The sequence below is a fragment of the Rattus rattus genome, chromosome 3 (assembly GCF_011064425.1).
Source record: "Rattus rattus isolate New Zealand chromosome 3, Rrattus_CSIRO_v1, whole genome shotgun sequence".
NCBI lineage: Eukaryota > Metazoa > Chordata > Mammalia > Rodentia > Muridae > Rattus > Rattus rattus.
In genome coordinates this window covers 9,402,305-9,416,167 of record NC_046156.1, presented here as the reverse complement: position 1 = coordinate 9,416,167, position 13,863 = coordinate 9,402,305, and the positions used below count along the sequence as shown (strand labels likewise).

At 42.1% G+C, this 13,863-nt stretch overlaps 1 protein-coding gene across 3 annotated transcripts in view; it reads right to left on the bottom strand.

Moving 5' to 3' along the window:
• The window catches only part of Dnajb4 (DnaJ heat shock protein family (Hsp40) member B4), a 28,355-nt gene extending 14,690 nt beyond the window's left edge, over nucleotides 1-13,665 (bottom strand). Inside the window, exons 1-2 of one of the 3 annotated variants that reach the window (XM_032897151.1) lie at nucleotides 13,272-13,665; nucleotides 6,691-6,809 (exon numbers count right to left, since the gene is read on the bottom strand). The gene's annotated coding sequence lies outside the window, so the exon portion shown is untranslated. The remainder of the gene's footprint in view (nucleotides 1-6,690; nucleotides 6,810-13,271) is intronic. The other 2 variants (XM_032897150.1, XM_032897152.1) reach the window with 2 other exon arrangements.
• Between the last annotated feature and the right edge of the window lie 198 nt (nucleotides 13,666-13,863).

Here is a 13,863-nt window from a genome sequence, read left to right as displayed (position 1 = left end):
CTGTCTCAGCCTCTGCTGCCCACCACTGGATCGTCCTCCCCCTAGCTGGACTGCCGGTAGGTCGGGCCTCAGTGGGAGAGGATGTGCTTAGTCCTGCTGTGACTTGATGTCCCAGGATAGGGTAGTACCCAAGGGAAGGGAGTGGGTAATGGGAGGAGGGGTTTGTAAGAATGGGCCTGGGAGTGGAGGAAGGAGGGGCTGCCATAGGGATGCAGAGTGAATAAATTAATGCTCCAAGTAGCTTGTGTAGCATAGAAGAAGCTCTTCTCTTTGCTGAAAAAGAGAGGAAGCTAATCTCTTAAATTGTTTGGTCATTCAAATACTAAAGGACAATTTTAAAACCTGTGAAATTTATTTTTAGTTTTTGTAGCAAAGTAAAGTGATAGAAAGTTTTATTAATGTTAATATTTTTAACTGTCTAAAAATTTTTTTCTAAAACAAACCCAAAAAGGCAGACAGGAGATAGGAAGTTCCCAGACATAATTCTCCGGAGTTGGTAGGAGTTACTGTCTAGCTTGTCTAAGTACTTTATCACCACAGGTCTGTAATTCCTAAAGCTTTCAATTTTTGATAATGGTATTGTTCAATTTTATAACATTTACCCTAAAGTATAGCAATATATTCACTTAAACTGATTGACTTAATTATCTTCAAAAAAGATACAAGGTAGAATTAAAAAATTTAAAGAACAAAAGTCTTTTTAAAATAAGGTAAAAGTAAAATTGCTTTGAGCAGCTGGTTAAATACTAAAGTAGTCAGGTGTGGTGGCTCACACCTTTAATCCAAGCTCTGCGTCCAAGGCCAGCATCATCTGTACAGCAAGTTTTAGGACAGCCAGCACTATGTAGTTACAAACGAAATTTACTAGAATTATTGAAAAATACTCATCAGAGATATTTTGTGCTTCAAAACTTTCTTGAATGGGAATAAATTCATTTTTATTTTGGGAGAGCATAGAACTAATTTATTCATACTATTTAAATGTTTCCAAGTAACAATTAAGCCTTCTTTATTACTCTTTTATAGGAAGTCACCAAAAGTCTACTAGGAACTCCAAAATAAGAAGGGGCTGGGAGAATCTTAGTGGGTACAGAGTTGTGAAGATCCCCTGCCACCACAGAAAAGGCAGTGGCTCCTGTGCGCAGTAAGCCCCGTGCTGAGGAACGTGGGAGGGGCTTCAGAGATAGCAGATTCTGGGCTATTGATTGCTGGCTCGCTAGTCTGGCTGAAACAGCTCGCTCCTAGCCTAGAGGCACTGTCTTAAAAAAATGAGGTTGAGTGTGTGAGAGGAAGACATTCAACATAACCTCTGCACACACACACACACACACACACACACACACACACACACACACACACACACACACACACACACACACACACTTATTCTCAAGATCAACCTATGTGGCCAAAAGAGACTGGGATTTCTAGACTACTTTAAATGATGCCATTCACTGATATGTGCTTATAACACTATGTTAGAAAAAAGTCCCTGGGACATGTAATCAGCATACAAATTACCAACAAGATGCTTTCCATGCTTTTGGGGGCTAACCCTTGGAAATCAGTGTGTACCCACACTCACACAGCAACTCTCCCACCACCCTCATGTGACTGCTGTGGCAGACAATGCAGGGCTGGTGAGTCCCGATAACCAGTTTTCAGACTCCTAGCCTATGAACTTAAATCTCTCTCTCTTACACACTTCATCTCACATACATACTTGGGAAAGTCTCTCAGGAGACTATAAAGAATCCATTTTCAGTCATAAAAAGCATTTCATATCATTTGTTTAAAAAAAATGACAGGATCAAAGGTAGTGGCAATGGTTGTATTTACACATGCTCAAAGCTTGGCGATTTTAGCTCAGTGGATGAGCACTTGTTTAGCACAAACAATGTCCTGGGTTCAGTCAGTCTGGGGCAAGGTAGAGTTGGGGGTGGGGAGAGACAAAATTACAAGCAAGACAAAATAAAATAAAACAAGAAAACCAAAAAGAAACCAATATAACTGCACATGCTCAGACAAGAAACACACACATGATGTTCAAAGTAAATTAGCACTAAGAAACAAGTAGGTGTGGTTTTAACTTTCTTCAATTCTAGAATTTTTTCCCCTCATAAGCAGGCAGAAAAAAAATTAATAGGATGGAGTACACCTTTAATCTCAGCATTCTGGAGGCAGAGGCAGGTGAATCTTTGTGAGTTCAAGGCCAGCCTGGGATACATAGGGAAACCCTGGCTTAAAAAACCAGGTGGTGACAGGGGAGGTGGGGAGGGGGTACTGTAGCTTCTAAGACAAGTAGTATATAGGACAAGAAGAAACATTTCTCACAGAAGGAGAGGCAGGCAGAGGGTGTGGGCTACCTACCGATAGGAGCATGAGGCTGTTGGCCAACGCTGTAACCAACTGACTACCCAGCAGGATGTTTAGCTCGCTAACTATTTACAGCTATAAAATGACTGCATTATATCAGTACCAAATTTCACTACAAATCACATTACATCCATGCAGACAATAATCAAATTGGTGCTACTAAGGAGACTTAACCACTCGTTGACAGCTACCACAAGTATTATGATATTTATTAAAGTGAGCAAGCCTATAAACCGATAAACCAACTGGTATAAACTGGATGATTGACTGCATAATTCCAAATACAATGAGCTCAAACTACTGTTTTTGCCTACAGAGGACACAGATTTTTAAAAATTAAGGTACCAAAAGTAATTGAAATAGTAATGTAATGATTTCAATGTTTTCCCCAACCCCTAAAATATAGTCTTTATTGGGCCAACAAGATAACTCAGTAGATAAAAGTGACTGCTACCAAGCCTGATGACCTGGGTTCAATTCCTGGCACTCACATGATGGAGGGAAAAAAGTACCCTCACAAAACTGTTCTGACCTCCAACATCATGCACGCACAATGCACATAATAAAAAAGTAAATATGAAGTCTTTTTGTTTACTGGACTAAGTCAGAATATCAACACAACACTTAGGATATCCTACTGGATTAGATCATTGCCTTGTGAAGGATAAAGAGACTAGAAGGCACACGGCCACTGGCTTGCAAGGTTTCCCCTGCAAATACATATGGGACTTACTGTCTATCATTCCTCTCACCAGATAGTAGGAGAAAGTTCAATCCAGGGCTGATGGCCGATAATGCCTACAACATGTACTGACTGGACATTAATGGAAAATGTTTGCTGACTTCCACAATGTACAAGATTTCCTCATAAAAGAACTTTTAAAAAGCACTAAACAAAAACAAAAAAACACCACTTTCTGCAAAATTCCTTTAAAATATACTTTATATTATGTGATGGTTTGCATATGCTCGGCCCAGGGAGTAGCACTATTAACAGGTGTGGCCTTGCTGGAGGAAGTGTGTCACTGTGGGAGTGGATTTAGAGACCCTTCTCCTAGCTGCCTGGGGATGCCCAGTCTGTTCCTGGCTTCCTTCAGATGAAGATGTAGAACTCTCAGCTCCTCCTGCACCATGCCTGCCTGGGTGCTGCCATGCTCCTACCATGATGGTTATGGACTGAACCTCTGAATCTGTAAGCCAGCTCTAATTAAACATTGTCATTTATAAGAGTTGCCTTGGTCATGGTTTCTGTTCACAGTAGTAATAGCCTAACTAAGACAGAAGTTGGTACCAAGAGTGGGGTATTGCTCTGACAGGCCTGACCATGCTTTTGTCTGGAAGAATGTGGATTTGGGGATTTTGGATTTGGAAAGCAGTGGAATGCTTTAAGTGGGGCTTAATGGGCCATCCTAGTAGGAAAATGGAAGACTTTGTTGCTGGGAGTAATTTGAACTGTGCTGACCTGGCCCAAGAGGTTTCAGAGGAGAAGAATTTCAGAACGTGGTGTAAAGACTGTTTTTGTGGTATTTTGGTGAAGAATGTGGCTGCTTTTTGCCCTTGTCTGAAGAGTCCACCTGAGGCTAAGATATTTTTATTAATTATATTGAAAAACGAAGTCTCAAAAAAGCCCAAGACTTCTTTCTCTGGTTAAATCTCATGAAGAGCGTTTTGAACAAGCACTGCAAGATGAGAAAGAAAAAATATAAAATATATGGTTCGAGTATTAATAGGGCACCAGGAAGTGAAACAAATCCTATGTTCTAGGAGAAAACAGATTATGGGAGTGGAACTTTGGGGCAAGATCCTACCCAGCTAAATTTAGATCCAGGTATGGTGGCACAAACCTTTAATCCCAGGAAATAAAGCCAAGCAGATCTCTGAGTTCAAGGTCAGTCTATAGAGCAAGATTCAGGACAGCCAAGCTTAGGTAGTGAAGGAGTTGGAAAAGAAGAAGCTATTGATAATGTAATAGAACAAGGGGCAATATTCCAGCTCCTGCAAGCAGCAGAACTCAGCAGCCTCGGCCATGTGGCTCTGGCTCTATATTCAAGAGGAGAAGCACAGGCCTGGGACAATTGATGCTGGTTAGCTGAAGCTAAGAAATTGGCAGTGATTAAGAAGAGACCAGCATCACTGAGGTGAAATCTTCTGGGAATTGTTTTCTGAGGGCAGAAAGAAGCTGTGTCCCAGAGATAGCCAAGGTTGTGCCTCCTGCAGCAGCTGTCCTTGGTAATGTGTGAGAATCACCCAGGTGGTACTGGTTTTGAAGGCACGAAGGCATCATGAAGAGCAGCTGAGGCTTGGCACTGTGAGAGGCCATGGAAGGCCACTGGTGAAAAGTACAGCATCAGTTGCAGTTGATGGGTCAGGACTGAAGGGGTCATGCAAAAGAGTTGAGTCTTGACGCCATGAAGAGAGCCTATGAGAAACTATTAGTGAAGTCTAGTTGCAGCAGGAAGACCCCAGTGCATTGGGGTACCATGGTTGATTACCAAGAATAGCAGTGGCAGTGGGGTGGATCAACCTGAGCTTAGAGTGCTACAGAGGGGAGAGCTGGAGAAATGATGCCAGTCCTTTGGAGGAGCCCAGAAGATCATGTGTGGATCCCAGACACTGAAACAAGAAGTTGTAATGCTGAAGTTGCCTTGGAGACTCCAAGATGTTTAAGATGCTATTGCTGTGAGATCTGCTGAGGAAAGCTGCTAACAGGGAATGGAACCAGCCCAGGAGAAAGAAGTTTGTTGCAGTCAACAAAGATGAAAAAGGAGTTGGAGATCTGAAAACTGCTTTGACGTAAGACATGAAGATGCAGAGTTTGGAGTTTACCTAGCTGATTGCCTGTCTTAATTTGGGGATGACAGTTATGTGATTGGATGGATCTCAGAAGAAACCTTGGACTTTTAACATTGTTGATATTGCTATAGACTATGAGGACTTTGGAAGTTGGACTGAATGTATTTCTTATTATGCTATGTTTAGGTATGGCCCCCCATAGACTCATGTGCTTGAACAAGGCTATGAGAGCCAGGGACTAGAATGTGGTTTACATATGCTCGGCCCAGGGAGTGGCACTATTCACAGGTTTGGCCTTGTTAGAGGAAGTGTGTCACTGTAGGGGTGAACTTGGGAGACCCTCCTGGCTGCCTGAGGATGCCCAGTGTGTTCCTGGCTTCCTTCAGATGAAGATGTAGAACTCTCAGCTCCTCCTGCACCATGCCTGCCTGGGTGTTGCCATGCTCCCTGGCCTTGATGATAATGGACTGAACCTCTGAACCTGTAAGCCAGTTCCAATTAAACATTGTCATTTATAAGAGTTGCCTTGGTCATGGTTTCTGTTCACAGTAGTAAAACCTTAAGACACATCATAAATCCTCATAAAGTAAAAGTCAACATCTTTTCTCTTGACTAATGGTAAAAATAAAATTCGTAGACTCTCAACTTGGCCATGCCTACTGAGGCATATATACTATATACAGGAATACTACTGTTCCTGAGAGGTAGTGTATGTGGTATAAATGGCTAAGACAGACTACTTCATAATCATACTTCTTTGGTCAGCTTGATCATTTATATCTAACTCATCAAGCCTGACCATAAATGACTGGCAAACTGACTGTGGCAGATGCTGAGTTAGGAATCATTATTCCTAAGGGAAAGACAGGTCCCTGCTAGCCTCTGGTCATATTTTCATCAACCACCCCAACACATAACTTCTTTTTTATATGTATTCCTACTGATTCCTATTTTATATTATTAATTTATTGACATTGACTCATACCCAAAAGCACTATAACTCATACCTGAATGAACTTACCTAACACATATTTTCTCTATTAGGTATATCATAGCTTCTTATACTTAGAAATATAAGTACTTCAGCATTGTGCTTGGTGAAACCGTTTAATGGTGAAACTGATTTTTTTAAAAAAAAAAAATCAACAAAAATGCAAAAACAGTAACATGAACAGCATGCTAAGTAATCCTAAAGGAAACAGTAACATGAACAGCATGCTAAGTGATCCTAAAAGGACTGACTTATAGTGAATCGCTAAAACAGAAAGACAAAAACCTGGGGCTGCAGAAATGGCTCAAGTGTTGTGCAAGTCTGAGAACCTGAGCCCAAATACTCAGCACTCACACAAAAGTGGCCAGGCTGTGTGCATCCACAATGGTAGGGCTACCGGAGCAGACACAGGCAGATCCTGCATGCTCACTGGCCAGGTAGTGAAGCTTCAAGCTCCAGGTTCAGTAGGAGGCCCTATCTCAAAATGAAAAAGAAAAAGAAAAGAAAAAAGAAAAGAAGAACATTTTCACCTCTGGCATGTGTGTGCAGACTCAGAAATGAATACTTTTTTAAAGGATGCAAAGTCCTACTCTTTCAACTTGAAGCTGGTGTGCATCTTCAAATGACCCCAAATCAGCTTGAAAATTATCTGAAGATAAAAAAATAAAATTTGTGAAGCAGGCACATTCATAAATATAGAATTGGCAAGAAATGAGGACTAACTGTGTTATGGTGTGCCACTAAAGAACCATGCTGACAAAAAGAAGGAAAAGAGGCTTCAGAGCAACAGCATTATTGGAAAGAGCTGCACCAAGTGCTATGCACAGATGTGCACAATATGCTCTGGCACACTTGTTATGTATAAAGCAAGTTATCTTTCACTCCAGAAACTCCACACAGCTTAATCTCTGCTTTGAGCCCCAGCCTCTGAGAGTTGTGCTGCTGTGGACCCTGGCTAAGGTTAGGCTCCTCTTACTCCACACTTGTCACTGGATATCAACTCTCACCCTACATAAATGTATGCATTTCCCACTACATTGTGATCGGTCTCCCAACTCGGTCTTCCTTCCTTTCTCGTCCTTCCTTTCCCCCTCCTGCCTTCCCTACCTAAACAAGACCTTTGCATAGCCCACTAATAAACGTTTGCTGAATGAATGAACAGAAATGGTTAACTACAGTACTTAAATAAGACGTGGATGCTATAGAGACAGGGGGGAATTTTAAACAGATTCTGCACAATTTCCCAACCAGCTAGATGTGCACATTAGGAAGAGTATCGATGTTGGTTTCTGGGCTGAACGAAGGTGTGCACAACTGTTACTAATCAAGAGAACTTAAGAATTAGACGTTTGAAGGGAAAGTCTAGTTTATTACATGTATGCTGTGGTTCTGTTAATGAACGTCTACTGACAACAACACAAACAGTGCCCTAGGACTTCATACTCTGTAGAGAATGAGAGTAAACGAAGAGCTAGAGCTTTAGCATGCAGAGCTGGGGCTAGCACTAGACAGTGCACTCAGTGTTATCTGTCCTAAGCATGGAGACGACCCCATGAGCATTCTTGAATTCTCTAAGTACTGTAACGCAGGCTAGGAGTTAATGCTTGCTAGATGAAAGACCTATCTGCTCACTAGGCTTTTCCTGCCACAGTCTTCCCACCCATTTTCTAATGAACTGCAGACCTGGACTACTAGACTACTGAAAATAACTGGATGAAAGGAAATGCAGGATGGACAGGGTAGCTCATGAGTTCAAGGGTAAGTATCTTTGCAAGGGTGGCATTTTTATTGTTTACTAGGCACGCCCAGACTCCAGCATCCAGCTCTTTTATGGGATTGAAAAATACTGTAAAAAACAAAAATTCTGCTAAATACAAAACTGTTATCTCAAGTGAGTCTTAAATCTCATATCCACCGATCTTTATTTAAGGATTTCTCTGGTAAAGATCTCCAGCTTTCAAATGATCTTTTTCCAGGCAGAAATGTTATGAAGGGAAAGTAGAGGTCCTGATTACAAATACAAGACGGTTTGAGTTCTACACATTGAATATGTGAAACCACAGGTACCTAAATCGTAAGACATGAACCTCTGGAAAAATAGGCCTTTTTTAAAGTTACAGTTTTATGACCATTTCAAAATCCTGTCAAACTACTTAACTGTTCATTTTAGGACTCAAATTTATAGCATTTTAAAAGATATTTTCTTATAAAGTTCAGATAAGCAAAGATTTATTTATATTCTGCCTCCTTAGCAATACAGCTAGAACTCATTTTTAAGAACCAATGCTTGAATACTAGAAGTTGAATAAATATGTTAAACACCAAGCAAATGTGATCAAAATACATGTGTGAAAATGTCAAAGATAGGTTTTATTAATATTTTAAACATTAGAAATGTGACTTTATAATTGTACTATGATTGTATTAAAATATTTTTGCAAGAAATACAGTTCTACCTTGAATTACAGACAATAGTTCTGGTAGACTATAAATTTTTGTTATCAGGATACAGCTCAATGATAAGACTACTTGCTTGTATAGGAGGCCCTGGTTTTGATTTATAACATGGCTGGGGGAAATGCACTTTGGCACTTTTTTATTTAAGCAAATAGTGAATCATGAATTAAGTAGCTTCACCTCAAAAATGGTTTGGTGAGTCAGAGTTAATGGGGCAAGGAAAACAGCTTTCATAGAATGGATTCCTCTGAGTTCAGGCTAGCCTGGTCTACATATTGAATTCTAGGAAAAGCCAGGGCTACCACAGAAAGACCCTATCTCAAACACGGAGGAAAAAAAACCAAATTACCTTCTCTGCATGTATGCTGGGCTACCTCCAGTCTCAGAGAGTACTTAAAATGCTGTTCTCTATCCTGTTCCAAAGTTCTATTTATGTTAACTTTTTTATTAAAAATGTAATGACGTGCACATGTGTATAAATGCACATAAGCAGAGGCAGAAGACCTTACTCTCTTGAGACAGGCACTCAATCTACAGCTAGACTGAGTAGCCAGCAAGCCCTAGTGAGCTTGTCTCTGCCACCCACCAGACACAACATTAGGGGCCTAAGTGACTATGCCCAACTCTCTATCTGGATTCTGGGAATTTGAAGCTAAATCCTCAGACCAATGCATCAAGAGCCCTTACCTGATGAGCCATCTGTAATGATCCTGAGTTTTACCAAGACTATTTGACCATTTGATTTATGCTGTACTACAACCCATAGACTATCATTCCTGATCATGAGAATACCAGATGAATTAACATATTTTAGGGATACTAACTCCCATTTGCACAGCACTGTGTGATTCCTGAAGAGTTCAGAAATGCCTCTTCTGAGAATGGCAAGGCAGGTATGAACACCATGTAGATGAGAAATCTGAGACACGGATAGCTCAAGATCAAAAACAAACAAACAAACAAACAAAAAAACCAAAAAAAAAAAAAACCCTAAAATGTAGTTTGGGTTTTTCAACATTTATTTACTCGATAACTAGACTGTCAACACAGTGTTAGGAACTGATGATGATGGGACAAAGTCATTGCTCTCCAGTTCACACTCTAATTTAAGGGAACTAAGAAAACAAACACAGGACACGGATAAATGCTACTGAGCATGGTAATAAGTTAGTGGTTGCCAATGGCACACTGAGTCATCACAGTGGTCTTCATAGCAGCTAAGGTGAGGCCTGAATGAGGCAGTCAAATCATGCATGCCAAGGGCTTCCAAGTAGAGGAAAGAGCAAGAATACAGAGGTAGGGAAACCTTGGATAGCAAAGTGGACACAAATTGCTGTAGTGGAGGAAGAGAAAGAAACATGATTACATGAAGCTTTTCTAGGGAAAAGGGTATAAAGTGTAATTGGAAATGTACAGGTGAACCTGTTTCAAAGAAATCATGAAAAGGTAAGACTGTAATACAGTCAGAAAGAAGATACACTTGAGCTATAAAAAGGTAGGTAAGGGTATGGTCCTTGGATGATATTTGTGATGGCTATTCCTGGTTGTCAACTTGACTATATCTGGAATGAACTACAGTCCAGAATTGGAGGGTTCGCCTGTGATCCAGATCTTGAGGCTGGAAGACAAGTTTCTGACCTAGATCTTGGCATGGAGATCTTGAGGCATAGTGGCTATGAAAAGCTTAGGCCCAGGCAAGGTAGTACAAACCTTTAATCCCAGGAGACTAAGGCAAGGAGATCTCGGAGTTCAAAGTCAACCTGGGACAAAACAAGTCCCAGATCCAGTTGTGTTGGTACACATCTTTAATTTGGGTCACACCTTCTGCTGGAGACCTATATAAGGACATTGGAAGAAAGAAGATCCACTCTTCTTCACCTGCTTGCTTTTCTTGCCAGCTCATCTGTTGGAATCCACTTCTGCAGTAAACCAGCTGAAACTAGCCTACATCTTCTTGGGGCTGGGCAGATTCTTGGACTTCCATTCACAGCTGCCCATTGTTGGGGAGTTAGATTGCAGACTAGTAAGTCATCACAACAAATTCCCTTAGTATACACTGTAAGTCCTGTGACTCTAAAGAGCCCTAATACAATATCCCTCTACATTGAGTATGTTACTTTCCAATCCTTATATATAGTTCTATACAAACTTTCTTAATCTTTTTTCAGACAGGGTTTCTGTGATGGTTTGCATATGCTTGACCCAGGGAGTGGCCCTATTAGAAGGTGTGGCCTCGTTGGAGGAAGTGTGTCACTGTGGAGTGGGCTTGGAGACCCTCCTCCTAGCTGCCTGAGGATGTCAGTCTGTTCCTGGCTTCCTTCTGGAGAAGATGTAGAACTCAGCTCCTTCTGCACCATACCTGCCTGGATGCTGCTGTGCTCCTGCCCTGATGATAATGGACTGAACCTCTGAACCTGTAAGCCAGCCCCAATTAATGTTGTCCTTTATAATATAAACTTACATTGATCATGGTGTCTGTTCACAGCAATAAAACCCTGTTTTTTTTCTTTTTTCAAGATTTATTATATATAAGTACACTGTAGTTGTCTTCAGACACACCAGAAGAGAGAATTGAATCCCATTACAGATGCTTGTGAGCCACCATGTTGTTGCTGGGATCTGAACTCAGGACTTCTGCAAGAGCAGTCAGTACTCAACCGCTGAGCCATCTCTCCAGCCCCAGACAGGTTTCTGTGTAGCCCTGACTGTCCTGGAACTCCGTCTGTAGAAGGACCTCAGAGATCCACCCACCTCTGCATCCCAAGTACAGGGATTAAAGGGCACAAACCACCATCACCTGACCAACTTTTTTAACTTTTGAAAGATTATTTTATTTTACATGTTCTAGTGTTCTTGTGGGTGGTAGGAACTAAACCCTTGTCCTCTGGAAGAGCACCAGTGCTCTTAGCTGCTGAGCCATCTCACCATCTATCTCTACAAATTCTTTTTTTTTTTTTAAGTGAAGCATAAACAAAGAGGAGCAAAACTAAAGTGCTCTGGTCTGGGACTACAGTGATGGTAACTTGGGCCAGGGCTGGAAGCAACAGGGTTAAAAATATTGGATCTTCCAGGGACTAAGCCACTACCCAAAGACTATACATGGACTGACCCTGGGCTCCAACTGCATAGCTAACAATAAATAGCCTAGTAAGGGCACCAGTGGAAGGGGAAGCCCTTGGTCCTGCCAAGGCTGGACCCCCAGTGAACAGATTCTTGTGGGGAGGGCGGTAATGGGGGGAGGATGGGGAGGGGAACACCCATATAGAATGGGATGGGGAGGGGTTAGGGCTATGTTGGCATGGAAACTGGGAAAGGGAATAACATTTGAAATGTAACTAAGAAATACCCACTTTAATAAAGATGGGGGAAAAAATTGGATCTTAGAACATACATTGGCAACAGAGTCATAAGGTCTTCCTGATGGCCAAAGAAAAGGCAGGTTCAGGGATAAAGGAAGAGCTCAAGGTGTGAGCTCAATACCTGAAGATATTTTCAGTTATCACAACTGGTGGTGCTGAGGAGAGATGGGATTGGCACTGAGGGCACGTAGCAACCAAAGATGCTGCAAAGTATTGCACCCCACAAAGCATACAGCCAAGAATCATCTAGTCCAAGACTTCAATAGCATTGAGGATGAAAAACCTTGGTCTACGCAGATTCCCATGTACTCCATTCTAGAATACCCATCTTTCCAGGAGTATATACAGTTTTGTAAAAAAGTAGAAAGGAAGATCCTTTCAATATTTAGAAAAAAAAAAAAAACTAAACGATGGTAATATGGTTAGAGGAGTAAATAAAACTGTAAATTATTTCAATCAGAACATCTAATTAGTATACAAATCTAATTAATGAAATAAAAACATCAACTACTGATGAGTACATGCTCTTTGCTGGGCAAACTTTCTCAAAATACGACTGAAGTGTTCTCATTAGCTAGTTTTCCTATGTATTGCTGATTAAATCTGTAGCTCAATACCTTTACTGCTCTTCTAAATCCACGAACATTCTTAGATACCTGTGAACTGGTTAAAAAGGACAAGCAGAGCCATAAAATGGCTAAGACAGCTGGTTTTAAGAAAATCATGCTGTTTGTATCTGCAAGCACCTGACTTGGTAACCGATAGTGGGTCTCGAACAAGTGGACACATTAGCTATCAGAAAGCCAGAGGCAAATATTTCTCATTCTAAGATTGGTGATTAAAAAAAAAAAATACTTCTTAGACTAATTCAGAGGGGGGGAAATGTCATACGTTAGACAGTCCATTTTACTTTTCTTTCTTTCTTAGCTAAACTAGGGGCAGGGGTCATTGTAGCGTACCTAAGTATAAACAGAATACCCAAGAACCCTCATTCACCATAGTAATTCCTAACATTAGGCTAGCATGGCTAAGACACGCTCAGGAATGATCTGTAGAAATGTGGCTATTGGTATATGCAAATATTAGAAACTGCCTCCAAAACCATCTAGTCCAGAAATCAGAGTTCAGAACATCACAATTATCTGATTACCCGCAGGGGCGTAGGGGGTGGGGTGGACAAAACGAAGTCAAGCCAGTTTGTGTCAAGAACACATGTTGACTCTAAGGGGCACTCGGTAGGATTGGCCAAAGGCACACAACGCTAGGTGTCTAAAGACTGAATTTGCAACACTCACGTTTTTAAAGGACAAAGGGAGGTCATATTTTCACCATCCGCTCGCCCACATTATTTTACATATAGATTCGGTAGGTAATCAGCTCGAGAACTAAGGGCCCGGTGGTCTGAGTTCATCCCCGCTTGTGACGGGCCGGGCTGGAGGTCACAGGCGGCGGCAGCTCAGCGCCCCGCAGCATGCTGGGCTCCCGCCCGGCGGCAGACGGTTCCGCAGCCTCGCCGCGGACGCCCCGCGAGGCCCTCGGGCTCTGCGGCCTCGCGCTCGCGGGACACTGTTGCGTGACGTCCACGCCCGACGACGTCAAGCCCCTCCCTACGGAAACAGGGAAGGACACTAGCTCCCTACTCCGCGACAGCCTTTAGTGTTCTACAACCGCGGGTGGCAAACGTCTCTGAGCGAGGCGGCCGGCTCACCCGCCGAAGTGAGGGAACAATAGCCCGCAAGCGCGCTGAGAGGAGGCGCCCAGATAAACCCTACTCTCGTAGGATCCTAGTCAAGTCTCGCGATGTTTTTCGCTGGGCGTCCCTTCTCAGCACCCGCTCCCCGCGGCCAACCACGCGTCGGCTCTGAAACATCGCGGGATTTCCGTCTC